General features: G+C 37.3%; 1 long non-coding RNA gene across 1 annotated transcript; it reads right to left on the minus strand.

Annotated features, from left to right (window-relative positions):
* Positions 1 to 3,005: 3,005 nt before the first annotated feature.
* On the minus strand, positions 3,006 to 9,199 carry LOC147370064 (uncharacterized). Its single transcript, XR_015168378.1, has 2 exons — positions 6,466 to 9,199; positions 3,006 to 3,349 (listed from the first exon to the last, which is right to left on the minus strand). It is a non-coding gene; the product is annotated as an uncharacterized LOC147370064 (long non-coding RNA).
* Between the last annotated feature and the right edge of the window lie 4,450 nt (positions 9,200 to 13,649).

Genomic DNA, 13,649 nt, shown 5'->3' on the forward strand with positions numbered 1-13,649 from the left:
AAAGAGGGACAGCAACTTCCTCCTGTGATATGATACTAAGCTGATTGTGTAGACAATATTATTGTTCTAGTCATACGTTATTTCATAACAAGCTTAGCAGCTAAACTCAGGAAAACATCCTACAGAGTTTCTATTGGTCAGAGATTTGGGAGCATCTTAGCTAGGGATTCTGACTCAAGGTTTTTCAGCAAATTGCATTTATGGAGTAGGCATGGTCGAATTACGTGATGGCTCGACTGGGACTGGTGAATTTTCGTCCTGGGTGGATTACTCACGTGGCTGGCCGGGTTGTTCAGGCTCCTGGCAGAGGACCTCAGTCCTTTGCCTTCTGGACCTTTCCCCAGAGCTGCCTGAGTTGTTTCCTCCTTGCATGTTAGTCGGCTTCCAGAGAGAGTGAGTGGAAAGGGAGAGGGAGCAGGAGAAAGAGAGAGACCTTATATGCCCTAGGCTTGAAAGTCTTACTCTTTTACTTCTGCCATGTTTATCTATCAATATCTTAGTTTCATTTCTCTTGTTTGAAGGCAGTCACTAAGTCCAGCTCATATTCTAGAGCAAAGCAATTAGTCTCTGCTGCTGCTGCTGCTGCTAAGTCGCTTCAGTCATGTCAGACTCTGTGCAACCCCATAGACAGCAGTCCACCAGGCTCCACTGTCCCTGGGATTCTCCAGGCAAGAACACTGGAGTGCATTGCCATTTCCTTCTCCAATGCGTGAAAGTGAAAAGTGAAAGTGAAGTCGCTTAGTTGTGTCTGACTCTTTGCGACCCCATGGACTGCAGCTCACCAGGCTCCTCCATCCATGGGATTCTCCAGGCAAGAGTACTGGAGTGGGGTGCCATTGCCTTCTCCAATTAGTCTCTACCGATTCTTTTTTTTTTAACTGAAGTATGATTGATTTACAATATTGTGTCAGTTGCAGATGTCCAGCAAAGTGATTTGGAGATATGTATTATATTTTCAGATTATTTTCTATTATAGGTTATTACAAAATGCTGAATATAATCTTCACCTTTTAAAAGGAGGCATGTTGATGTGGAGGCATGTTTTAAAATCACAAGGGTATTCCACATTCATGAGTGTTATAATTTAGTCCAGTTTGACTTTTAAATCGCTCTTTACACTTACATCTGATAAAATAGTCTCCTCATAAAGAAACACATCCAAGGCAAAATTGAATCTGCCTACACCTTGTGCCAGAATTATGTGTATAAAACTATCATAGATTTGATGTTTACCTCACTGTACTTGGGAAGATAATTTTTAATTTATAAAAATGACACATTTCTATGAATTGTGCTTTTGTTTGTGTCTCTTCATGATATGTTTTCAATTTTTCCCTCATTTTATTGAAGCTAGTCTCAGTGACACATTCCCTGGATTCAAATCCCAGCCTCACCAGTTATTAGTTTTGTGATCTTGGACATATTGATAGTCTAAGTCTCAATTTCTTCCTCTGTAAAATGGAGCTAATACTAGATAGAATACATGTAATATGGTTGTGATGATTATGTGATATAATTTCATGTAAATTATTTATTGTATTGCTTATAAAGAAAACTGAGCGCCAAAAAATTGATGCTTTTGAACAGTGGTGTTGGAGAATACTCTTGAGAGTCTCTTGGATTGCAAGGAGATCCAACCAGTCCGTCCTAAAGGAAATCATCCTGAATATTCATTGGAAGGACTGACGTTGAAGGTGAAACTCCAATACTTTGGCCACCTGATGCAAAGAGCTGACTCACTGGATAAGACCCAGATGCTGGGAAAGATTGAAGGCGGGAGGAGAAGGGGACGACAGAGGGTGATGTGCTTGGATGGCATCACCAACTCAATGGACAAGAGTTTGGGTGAACTCCGGGAGTTGGTGATATACAGGGAGGCCTGGCATGCTGCAGTTCATGGGGTCACAAAGAGTCGGACATGACGGAGCGACTTGATAAATAATTGATCTGTGTAGTTTATTGTACTTTTTAATTGAAGCCTAGTTGATTTACAATACTGTGCTAGTTTCAGGTGTACAGCAGACAGTGATTCAGTTATACGTGTGAGTGTGTATTGCTTTTCAGATTCTTTTACATTATTGGTTATTACAAGATATTGAATATAGTTTGCTGTGTGATACAGCAGGTCCTTGTTGTTTTTGTCTATTTTACATATAGTAGGATATATCTGTTAATCCCAAACTCTTAATTTATCCCCTCCCCACCCCATTGTTTTTCTAATCGTCTCATAACACAACTGGCATAATGTCTGCCAAAAGATACACTGATACTGCCTTTTCAAAAAATATTTAAATGACAGATAAGATATAACCAACCTTTTTATTATGGGGGTTACAATAATTAAAAAGTGCCCCCTTTTTACGAATAAAGCTTTAGATCAATCAGTTATCAGACACCTGACTTTCAAGCATCTGGTTTTCAGATAATTTATCCATATTCTCATACAGTCAGGCCAAATGATTTAATTGACTTCGCCATGCCCCTTTAAGGTCACTTGGTTAATGACAATAAAACACTTTCAACTGTGGCAGAGTCACAGGGTGGACTTCCCGGGTCACCCCAGCTTTATTGAGAGTTTGCCTCTTGTTCTGTCTTCTCAGCCTCTTCTCTATTAAGTGGGTCTCAGATGACTGTGTTATCAATCACTGGCTGCAGCTGTTCTCTGTGCCGAATAATATGCTCAGAAAATCATATATTTTCCTTCATGATGCCGTTCTGTAGTTGTTTTCATTGTTCATGATAAGCAGAGCAATATGCAAGTTTCTATGCTGAGAAATGGAATGTACCAACACATGGAACTGAGTCTCTTTTATAAATTCAGGAATTTTTCAAAGTGGTTAGTTCTCAGACTTTTTAAGATGATGATTCATGAATTGACTCTCAGGAGAAGTAAATAATTTAATTATCTGAATTCACATGTGTGGGCTAGTCTTTCTTATGACGAACATCACTGTCTGATGATGGCATTGGAATATTCTGTTGCATAGGATGTAATAAATCAACCAACTGTCTTTGAAGGCAGGGTATGATGGATGTGACAGTCCACAGAAGATTCTGTCAGGTAATTTGACTTCAGTTGACCTCTACCAGCCCAGGCCAGTGCATAAAACTACATACCTTTTTAGTATATAAATGGGTATTACTGTCCATGATGGGCTGTGCCGCTTTTCCATACCAGCTATTTTTCCAGGATAAGTCGTGGGAGGGAAGAACACTTTTGAAAATTTTTTCCTTGGGCTGTCGTATAGAGATTCTTAATTCTGAATGTGAGTCAGAATCACCTACTGGGCTTCAAAAAATCCAGATGCCAAGACTCCATCTATGACTTAGTAAGTTATTGATAGAAAACCTAAAGGTAGGGAACAGGGATATATAAATTTAAAAATCTCCATGGTTCATTTTTATGTACTTTTAAATTGAACAGTAATCACATATGCTGAAGTTTTATTGGGAAAAAAATACCAGCAGTCACTTTGCAATTTTCTTTTTCCGAAAGCAAAGAGTAGGAATTAATGTAGTGTCCAGCAACAAACTCTGACATGGGTGGGAATTTTTGCAGAGATTCAAAGCCAAGTTGAGAGAAATAAGGAACCTCTCTTTTCCCATTGCTTGGGTTAGAGTAATTCCTTGGAAAAGCTCAGCTCTTACAGGAAATCTAGTAAATCAATTCTGAGCTATATTTCACTTTTAATTTTGACAAACTGATTAACATTCCAATTTTTTTGTCCTCATGTTTGGTTTTATAGACAAATCATGTTTGATTCAAAATAAGGTTGTAAATGATTGCATTTGTGTGATATTTATTCTGTTTAGAATCTCCTGGATTTTATCATCTTGCATGGGTTATTTGGTAATCTCAAGATTTGACGTCTCAGAATGAATCCTCTGTTCCAGTCGTCTTACTTTCGGTTGTAATTCTTAAGGGTAGTTACCGTGCTTTGCTCACAGCTCTGAATCTAGTTGCGTTTCTTTAGCTCACTCTTTTCTCTCTACCTCCTGTGTCTTAGCACAGTGTCTGGCACATGTTTGGATGTTAATATCTGTCAAGTGATTAAATCTTCCAAATCGACTCAGCTTTTATGGTTACTCTGCTTCTTCTTTGTCGCTGTGTAGTCACGCAGTCGTGTCTGACTCTTTGTGACCCATGGACTGCAGCACGGTAGGCTTCCCTTTTCCTCACGGTCTCCCAGAGTTTGCTGAAACTCACGCTTATTGAGTTGGTGATGATGCTGTCTAATGATCCCATCCTCTGTCAGCCCCTTCTCCTCCCGCCTTCAATCTTTCCCAGCAGCAGAGTCTTTTCCAGTGAGTTAGGTCTTCATAGCAGGCAGCCAAAATATTGGAGCTTCAGCTTCAGCATCAGTCCTTCCAATGAATATTCAGGTTGATTTCCTGAATATTCTGATTGACTGATTTGATCTCCTTGCAGTCCAAGGGTCTCTCAAGAGTCTTTTCCAGTGCCACAGTTTGAAAGCGTCTGTTCTTTGGTGCTCAGCTTTCTTTATGGTCCAACTCTCACATCCATACATGACCACTGGAAAAGCCATAGCTTTGACTAAATGGACTTTTGTCAGAAAAGTGATGTCTTTTTAACAAGCAGTCTAGGTCTGTAACGGTATTCCTTTCAGTTAGCAAGCATCTTTTAATTTCATGGCTGCATTCCCCATATGCAGTGATTTCGGAGCCCAAGAAATAAAATCTGTTGTGGTTTGCACATTTTCCTCATCTATCTGCCATGAATTGATGGGACTGGATGCCATGCTCTTCGTATTTTGAATGTTGAGTTTTAAGACAGCTTTTTCACTCTCCTCTTTCACCCTCATTAAGATGCTCTTTAGTTCCTAGTTCTTCTGGCCTGATAGAAATGCATGACATGCTTTATTATAGTAGGTTTTTTTTTTTTTGTCATACCTGCTATGACTATATAGTACTTTTGGGAGCATGAAGAAACATACCCACTGAGAATTGAGTCCCTCACTCTGTTCCCTTTGCTGTTTCACATGACAACACTTCTCAGAGATGTAGTTTTAAGCATTGAACTTGATATGTTAATTGGTGTATATTTATGAACTGCACAAATTCCTTAAAATCATCACCATCCTGCTCCTTAAAATACAATGAGTCATTTTCCCCTTACCTTTTCTGGTGCCAGAATGCATTTATGTTACTCTGGAAACACATTTTGCCTTTTGTGAAAGATAGTTTGGGAGAATTAAATGTGTGCAAGGTGAAGGAAAGTGACAATAAAAATTACTTTTGGAACACTTTAAAAACTAGTTTTTGAATAGAAAATGAGACACTTTATATTCCTTAATGGTAGAATATATGTAGGTTTTTTATAATTTTTCAATGATTTTGCATATATTGTCATGTTTAATATCTTTAATGTTTAATATGTTTAATATCATTTAATCTTAAAATAACCAGGGATAAACTTGAAACCTTACATTCAAAAGATGAAACAATGGAGAAAGCATTGTGACTTCATTACAGCCATTCATAGTCTTAATAATATCTATTATTTAATAAAAATTATAGTGCGTCAGGAGCTCTACTGATTGCTTTATATATTTTCTCATTTACTTTCACAAACCCCCAAAAGTAGGTGTTATAAATGGGGAAAGTGAGGCTTAGAGCAATTACCTTAGTAATTGATTAAAAACCATATCACTCAGTTGTGTCCGATTCTTTGTTATCCCATGGACAGTGGCCCACCAGGCTCCTCTGTCCGTGGAATTCTCCAGGAAAGAATACTAAACTGGGTTGCCATTTCCTTCTCCCAGCAGATCTTCCTGACCCAGGGATTGAACCCAGGTCTCCTGCGCTGCAGGCAGATTCTTTACCAACTGAGCCACCAGGGAAGCCCAAATGGCACAGTAAGTGTGTGAAATTAGCCTCAAATCTATTGGAGCTGAAAGTTCTTGTTCTTAACCACAATAACATACTTTGAAGTGTTAATGAAATTTTCCTAGTAATGAATTAATTTCCTCCATTATATTTAATATCATACTTTCCTTTTATCACAGCTACTATAGATCCCAAATCAATGAAGGCAATGTACTGGCCACATTTATAAACTGCAAATTTGTTTTAAACTAAATAAAGCTGCTTAAAATTTATACAATAATGTATAATGAATTTTATTAATGATGCCAAAATAATTATTATTTGATTTGATTTTACAGTTTTACTGCTCTCTAGTTTGCAAAAACAGTTTGACTGTTGTTTACAGTGAGATTTATTGTTTTATAAACTATAATACTCAGAGGACAAATATTCAATATCCCATGCATACCATTATTCACAGATGTATTCTAAAGAAATCCTTTCAGATTATGGTGATTTAAGTAGTGCATTAGAAAATTCACAGAAAAGCATAGCCATGGAAAGGCCAAATAGGCTGGTTTTGAGAAAAATCCATCTTTTTTTTTTTTTAGAAAACAGATCCTCACAGTCACCCCTTACCATTGCATGGCGGAATTTGCAGTGCTCCTGTAAATGTGCTGTTTCTCTTTGTCCAATTTACTGGCCAGATGACTGTGTCATAAAACCGGCATCGCCACGTCCACTCCTGGTACTAATTAGCACCCTGCTTGGCAGCTTCAGTCCAGTGGTGAGGACTTGAGTGGCTATAAATACTGTAATACTGTTTCACCTGTGAAAGTAGCTCTTCCAAAGACAAAGCAGAAAGCACAGCAGGTGAGAAGGCTGCATTATTGCCACCTGAGCTGTTCCTTTCTCTGGACAATTTCAAGCTTTAACATCTGTTCTGAACGCTGCATTTATTAAACTAAATAACAAAATACATTCATCTGTATATAATAGTCCTCCCGAGGGAAAAAGATGGGATTTCCCTCTTTTTTTCTATTTTCAAAAAGTGAAACACAGTTGACAGAGTCTCGTGTCTGTTTAATATCAAGAAAAGCTGCCTGGGAAATAGGAAAGGGAACGTATAAGGAAAGATTTTTCCCCTCTTTGACCGTGGTCAGAGGATATGCTGAGGATATGCTTATGTGTATTCTCCTACAATTTTTAATTACTGGGTTTAATTGTTGGCAGGTGGATAAGAGTTCTGTTACATGTTATGTTTAATTGTTTATCCTTTGCTCTTTGTTGGAAATTGAATGCATTATTTTGAAAATGATACTCAAGAGGTCTGTTGTGGTAATGTGTTCTTTTTTCCTGCTAGAGGACAAAATAAATTCAGGTTATAAAGTTCTAATTCTTGCAAGGTCAAAACTTTCCTCACAAATAGAAATCACGTGACTACCAAGTCATGTGTAGGTCCCACACTTAACATTCTTAATGAAAGTAAAAAGTGGGAGGAAAATATAGCCATTTTTACATGGATAGAAAAGTCTTTTTCTGAAACCAATATATAGAGAGCATTAGTAAATATTCCACCTTTTCTTTCTCTGTTATCTCAGCTACAACTTAGACCTTTATCTTACCTTCGCCTCTTCCTCCCAGCCTTCTAAAGACTTCATCTAGAATAAAATCTATTAATTAGCACTTCCTTGCTCTAAAGCCTCAATTATTTGTAGACTCTAACCTCTAGGAGGCTGTGGAGCTCAAATCAGGTGCTTGACTTTTAGAAAAGGGACTGAAAAAGTGAAAAAGGCTAAAGGGTTTCGGAGAAGTAAAAACAGGCTGGTTAGAGATGTATCAAGAAATCTCATGAAAGATGTGATTCTAGATTATGAATAATCATGAAGTGTTGGAGGTAGTGGAAGGTAGCACTTAAATAGGATCAGAAGGCTAGGGGGTAAGAGTGGGGAATAGGACTTAACAGAAGATGAGAAAGTTTTGTGAACCCCGGAAGAAAATATGTTCTGAGGAGGTCGGTGAAGCATTCAAAACATGAGGGTAAGAGTGTTCAGTCAGTACTTACTGGTCTTGTACCTACTTGAATGCCCAGGATGAATATCACATGATCCATAGCTACATTATTTTTCACATGACTCATATGATTATACATTTATGATCCATTCATGACGACTGGCTCACCTGTCCAATATCTGTCTAAGTTATAAATGAGAGCTTAACCCTTTGTGAAATTGCACCTGTGGTGTGAAATGCAACAAAACTACTGAGTGGTTTGAATTACTACTTTGACAAAAAATGCCTTGTATATAGCTGAGCTAAGCAAGAAGTGCTGTTATTTCGTTTGCAAAGAACTTCTAACTCTGGGTTTTATGAACCCAACGGAAATGTTTAGTTTGCCTGCAAAACACTTATTTGTTATTAGTGATTTGGATTGCTAACCTATTGTAAAGCATCTTCTGTTTGTTTTTTATAAGAAAAAAACTTAGATCATCTAACTAGATTTTTCTCTGTCTAGCCAACACTGATCATTGATTCACATTCTCACATAGTTCATCTTACTCAGTTTGAAATGACTCAAACTGATTCCTTTGGTGTCTGCCTCCATTATCTTTAAAGAATGTCTGTATATTGTGCTTCATTTTAAGACATTATTTAATTGACTTCATGAGTAAAGGTAAGGATTTAGTTTATTTTACCTATCACACATGCTTGTTATCATTCCTCCATGTTCCTCGATATTATGGTATAAATTTAGGCATTTTCTCTCATTTTTTCCTTTTTTTGATTTATTATTCATAGAATATTAATATAAACATTCTCACACTGGACAATAAGGGGAAAAAAAATCTCAGAACATTTACAAATGCAGCTGCCCCTCTATATAACTCTGCTTGTTTAATATTCACCTAACCTTACATTTTTACCCTGGATATATATATATTTTACATGTTTTGATCTACTCTATTTTTGGAGTAGCATTAAAAGAAAAGGTGAGTTGGTTTCAAGATAGCTCAGACAAAGCTAAGAAATCTGGTATAATTCTTCTAGCATAAAGAAACAAGTTGCGAAAATGATAATTGCCAACAACTCAAGAGGATAAAATAGTTTAGATCTTAAACATAACAACCATAGTATGCAGAAATCAGTAATAACATATTATTTTTGAAATGAGATTTTACTTAATGAATGTCAACAAGAATTTAATCCCTATATTTCACTGAAAATTTTTTCATCCATTTGAATACATAAGTATGTTTTTTTCTTAATTTGTGGCTTTAAAAAGATTTTGCAGGCATTAGAACAGCTGCCAATGTTTTAAATTATGATGTACACTAAGTAGAATTGCACTGAATATTTAAAAGGAAAGAAAAAAGAAATATACATACACCTTTATTAAACTGTTCATAAAAAGCATTCTTCTTGTTACCCCCAAATACATGTAAAATTTCATAAATGCTGCATAAAGTTATTGTTAATTTGGTTACCTTGGAGGGAAACTTGAGAATAGTTGAAAGAAGGCATTTTCTATCTTGTTTGCAAGATGCTTCTCTATCATGCCTGCTCTTATTAAATAGCTAGTTTTTGTATGTGATGTGTATGTGAATTAGTGATACATGAAAGATTAGAGCTTGTTCAAAGACATAAAATGAAAAAATTTTCAGGAATTGATGTTGAAATAGCCTGAAAACTCCTGAGACTGATACTTTTCAAGAACTTTTTTCATCATTTTGGAATTTTGAGCTAGTATATCTACACAGAAAAGCAATCACTCCTAAGTTTGGTTCTCCATGGCTTTATCCTCTATCTCCTTGGTTCTGATGCTGCTGCTGCTGCTGCTGCTGCTAAGTCGCTTCAGTCGTGTCCGACTCTGTGCGACCCCATAGATGGCAGCCCACCAGGCTCCCCCGTCCCTGGGATTCTCCAGGCAAGAACACTGGAGTGGGTTGCCATTTCCTTCTCCAATGCATGCATGCATGCTAAGTTACTTAAGTCGTGTCCAACTCTGTGTGACCCTATGGACAGCAGCCCACCAGGCTCCTCTGTCCCTGGGATTCTCCAGGCAAGAATACTGGAGTGGGTTGCCATTTCCTTCTCCATCTCCTTGGTTCAGGGGGACAAAATACTTCTTTGTTGATACAAATGGATTATTATGAATCAACTAGAGCAACTGTTCTGCTTAAGACAATCCTGATATGGAAAGAGCTAGATTTCACTTTTTAAAGAAGTTTTTCTACTTAGTAATGCTGTTTTGTGCATGAGTGGAATTCAGTTACAACTACAGAAAGGGTTTGATATACAATATTTGGAGCCTAGTGGGGACCAAAGCAGACAAGCAATTATTCCCTCACTTATCAAGGAGGTAAAGGATCTTTGCACTTCCTCTATGTGGATCCATTAAAACCAAGAGATGAAAAAAATAAGGCTTGTATGTTGCCAACATATATGCTCATGTACTAAAGCTCATGAAGTGTATTCATGGGAAGGCTTCTTAGATTCTCTCATAGCTTTCATTGTTTGAGTTTCTATTATTGGATTATTAACAATCCAATAAGTTATTTTCTGATTACCCGACTCGTACTGTTTCAAAGACATTTTCAAAGAAGAGGAAGAGCAGTTAGAGCACTACCTGCAGGTCAGCTGGAGGGACACTGACGACCTGCAGGTGAAGGAGGCCTCGGGCTGAAGAAGCTCTGTGACCTGTGAGGCTAGCACTGCACAGCCAGAAAAATGCTGCTGCTGCTGCTGACAGTAAGAAGGGTGGTAGTGATAAGATAACAGTGGTGATGATGAAAATGGGAGTCCTTGTAATGGCCTTAACTTCCTGAGACGTTTCTAGGAACCAGGATATGCTTTTTGTGAACTTTCCTATCTGATCTTTCTGAAATCTATGGAATACATACTGCTGCTTACTCCATTTTATAAATGATGTAACAGAGGCACAGAGAAATAAGTCATTTGCATGAGGTCACACAGGTAAATGAGGCAGAGGTAGAATACACACTCCTACAGCTGGTAAAGAGTCCGCCGGCGATGTGGGAGACCTGGGTTTGATCCCTGGGTTGGAGAAGATGCCCTGGAGAAGGGAAAGGCTACCCACTCCAGTATTCTGACCTGGAGAATCCCATGGACTGTATAGTCCATGGGGTCGCAAAGAGTAGGACATGACTGGGTGACTTTCAGTTTGTTTCACAGATCTATTATGCTCTACTGAATAGCTGTCATTTGACGACTGGGTTCCCAAGAAAATGTTAAATTGTGTTCATCATTTTTGTTTAAGATAGAAAATACTGTAGCTTGATTAGAGGTGTAAGTGTCAGTGGTAAAGAACCTGCCTGCAAATGCAGGAGATGTGAGTTCAATTGGGAAGATTCCCTGGAGACGAAAATGGCAAACCCACTCCAGTATTCTTGCCTGGGAAATCCCATGGACAGAGGAGCCTCGTGGGCTACAGTCCATGGGCTTGCAAAAGAGTTGGGCATGGCTTAGCAACTCAACAACAAAGTGTGTGTGAGAGACAACTAAACAAGGTCTGGCAACAAAATTCCAGAGGATAGGGAAGGAATGGGTGATGTGCACTCACAGGGTGCAGTCATATCAGAGGGGTCTGACGAGTGACATTTGGGAAGCCTGAGACAGGGTAGACATGACTGCAAATGCATTAGGGTTTGATATTGAAGATTTATTTGAGGATGTGCTGTGCTGTGCTAAGTTGCCTCAGACTGACTCTTTGCAGCCCCGTAGACTGTAGCCCTAGTGAAGCCTTTCAGAATTGTCCAAGGGAAAGTTTGTTTGTAAAAGGAAAAGCAATCTTGTAAGTATACATGAGTTAGAATAAAATTCAAATGTAGGAAAAATACTTGAACCTTTAAAGTTACTCCTACCACTGGGTGCAGACAATGACACCGTTTTTTCCTCCTGTGAGTGCGTACCGTCTTGGATAATTAAAGAAAAAATGTAGTCCACGTGCCCTATCACGTGTCAGTCTCGTAGTGTGGATGGGTCTGCTTAGGATTAGAAAACACACATGAACAAGTGCTATTTCAACCTCAGAAGTAGGGCTGATTTTCTTTGAAATAATTGATTTTTATCAGTTAAAAAAATTAATAATTTACTAGATGATATTTGGTGCATGTGAATCAAGATGTACATGATTGTTAAGTAGGATGACAAATGTGTTAAGTCGAACAGATCATAAAAAATGAGGAAGATAGCCAACAAAAGTTAAAATTAAGTCAATAGGAAGTAGCTTCTTGCAAATATATTAATAACCAAAATTTAACAATATGTGTATCATTAGAAAAAGCCTGGCTTGAAAGAAATGTGACTGACAGAGGACTATAAAGAAAAATAAGAATCCCAAAACTAAACCGTAAGTACATACATGGATTTATAACATTAAGCTTATTAAAAGTTAACTTGGTTCTATTTCTGATAGTTTCGTCGATTAAGTTCGTCCAGAAGTGAAAAAAGTCCCCAGTCAAATGTTCAAATAGGTGTCAAAATAGTAGCTGAACACAAAAGAACAGTGTTAAAATTCCCAAGTATTCACACTTCCTCAAACATTTTTTAGAATTTTTTGACTATGCATCTTTTCCATAACCTTAATTTAAATGATGATTTTTAAAAATGACCTAGTGTTCCTGAATGCAACATGGAAAACTTAAAGTCAGCTCTTTGAGGTAATTACATGTTCAATTTTTTTTTTTTTTACATATTGTGGATGAATTTATACAACATTTCTTTCATATTTTATGCCTTCTCCTCATTTTCACATTATAGGCAATGCTGTGGTAGACACTATTCTTTTTTAATGTTCTCAAGTAGAATTGTAGTGATTTATCTTCATAAATAGGCCAAAGTCATAAAGGCATGATTTAATACATTTTCTAAATAACATATGATGTTATATAGTTATATCTGAAGTAAGTTAATGCATAAATAGTGTGATTCTTGTGTGACAGGGTCTTTTATGTAAAACAATGCAACAAAGACATTAAAATCTATATAGTTTAGTTTGGTTCCAAGTGTCTTAAAGCCCAAAATTTATTTTACAGTAAATATACTTAAAATATTACTTTTGAAAGAAATTTAGATGTACTTAATAATATTCCAAATAGTATCCAGAGTTGGAAAACAGGTGTTTGAAGCTTGGGGATTGTTGGAGTCTTGAAACAAGACTTGACACACGCTTGGGCACACATCTCCCTCTGTCTCACACTCCTTGTTTTATGACAGGTGATTTATTTGTGCTGGGGATGTTTATCACATGCGGCTCTAATAAAGGATAGACAGTGTAGGGAATAACTAGAGGGAATGCTTTTCTTGTGGAAAGGAATTTTTAGGGGGAAGTATGTTGATAGTATATCAAAAGGTTCCTATTATTTTCGGTGAAGTTAGATTTCAAAATAACATATATATCTTGGATTTAGAGCATACCTTTCATGTTTGGATTACAAATAAAATAGATTATATCCTCATCATAGACAACAAAATTAGAGTTGTGTTCCTCAGTTTCATTTAATCCATGCTTCCCCTTATTGTCTGTGTTCCCCATTTATGATCATAAATTCTGATCCACCAGATTCTGCTACACCCGTCCAACCTATCTTGTGAAATATTGATTTAGAATGTAACTCTGAAAACAGTGACTCAGTTTTTCTTTTGGGAACCACCTTCCCTTCTTTTACTTTATGCAGTTTAGCTGATTTGAATCTAACCTAGCAAGTCAGGAGCAGCTCATGTGGGTTTTTTATTCCTCGTTGCAGTTCAGAGATTGGCACATGAAGATGGTGGATGCACACAATTCAGTTCCAGGAAGAACT

The sequence above is a fragment of the Bos grunniens genome, chromosome 7 (assembly GCF_055505025.1).
Source record: "Bos grunniens cultivar Pamir isolate PY7600 chromosome 7, Bosgru_T2T1.0, whole genome shotgun sequence".
Classification (NCBI taxonomy): Eukaryota; Metazoa; Chordata; class Mammalia; order Artiodactyla; family Bovidae; genus Bos; species Bos grunniens.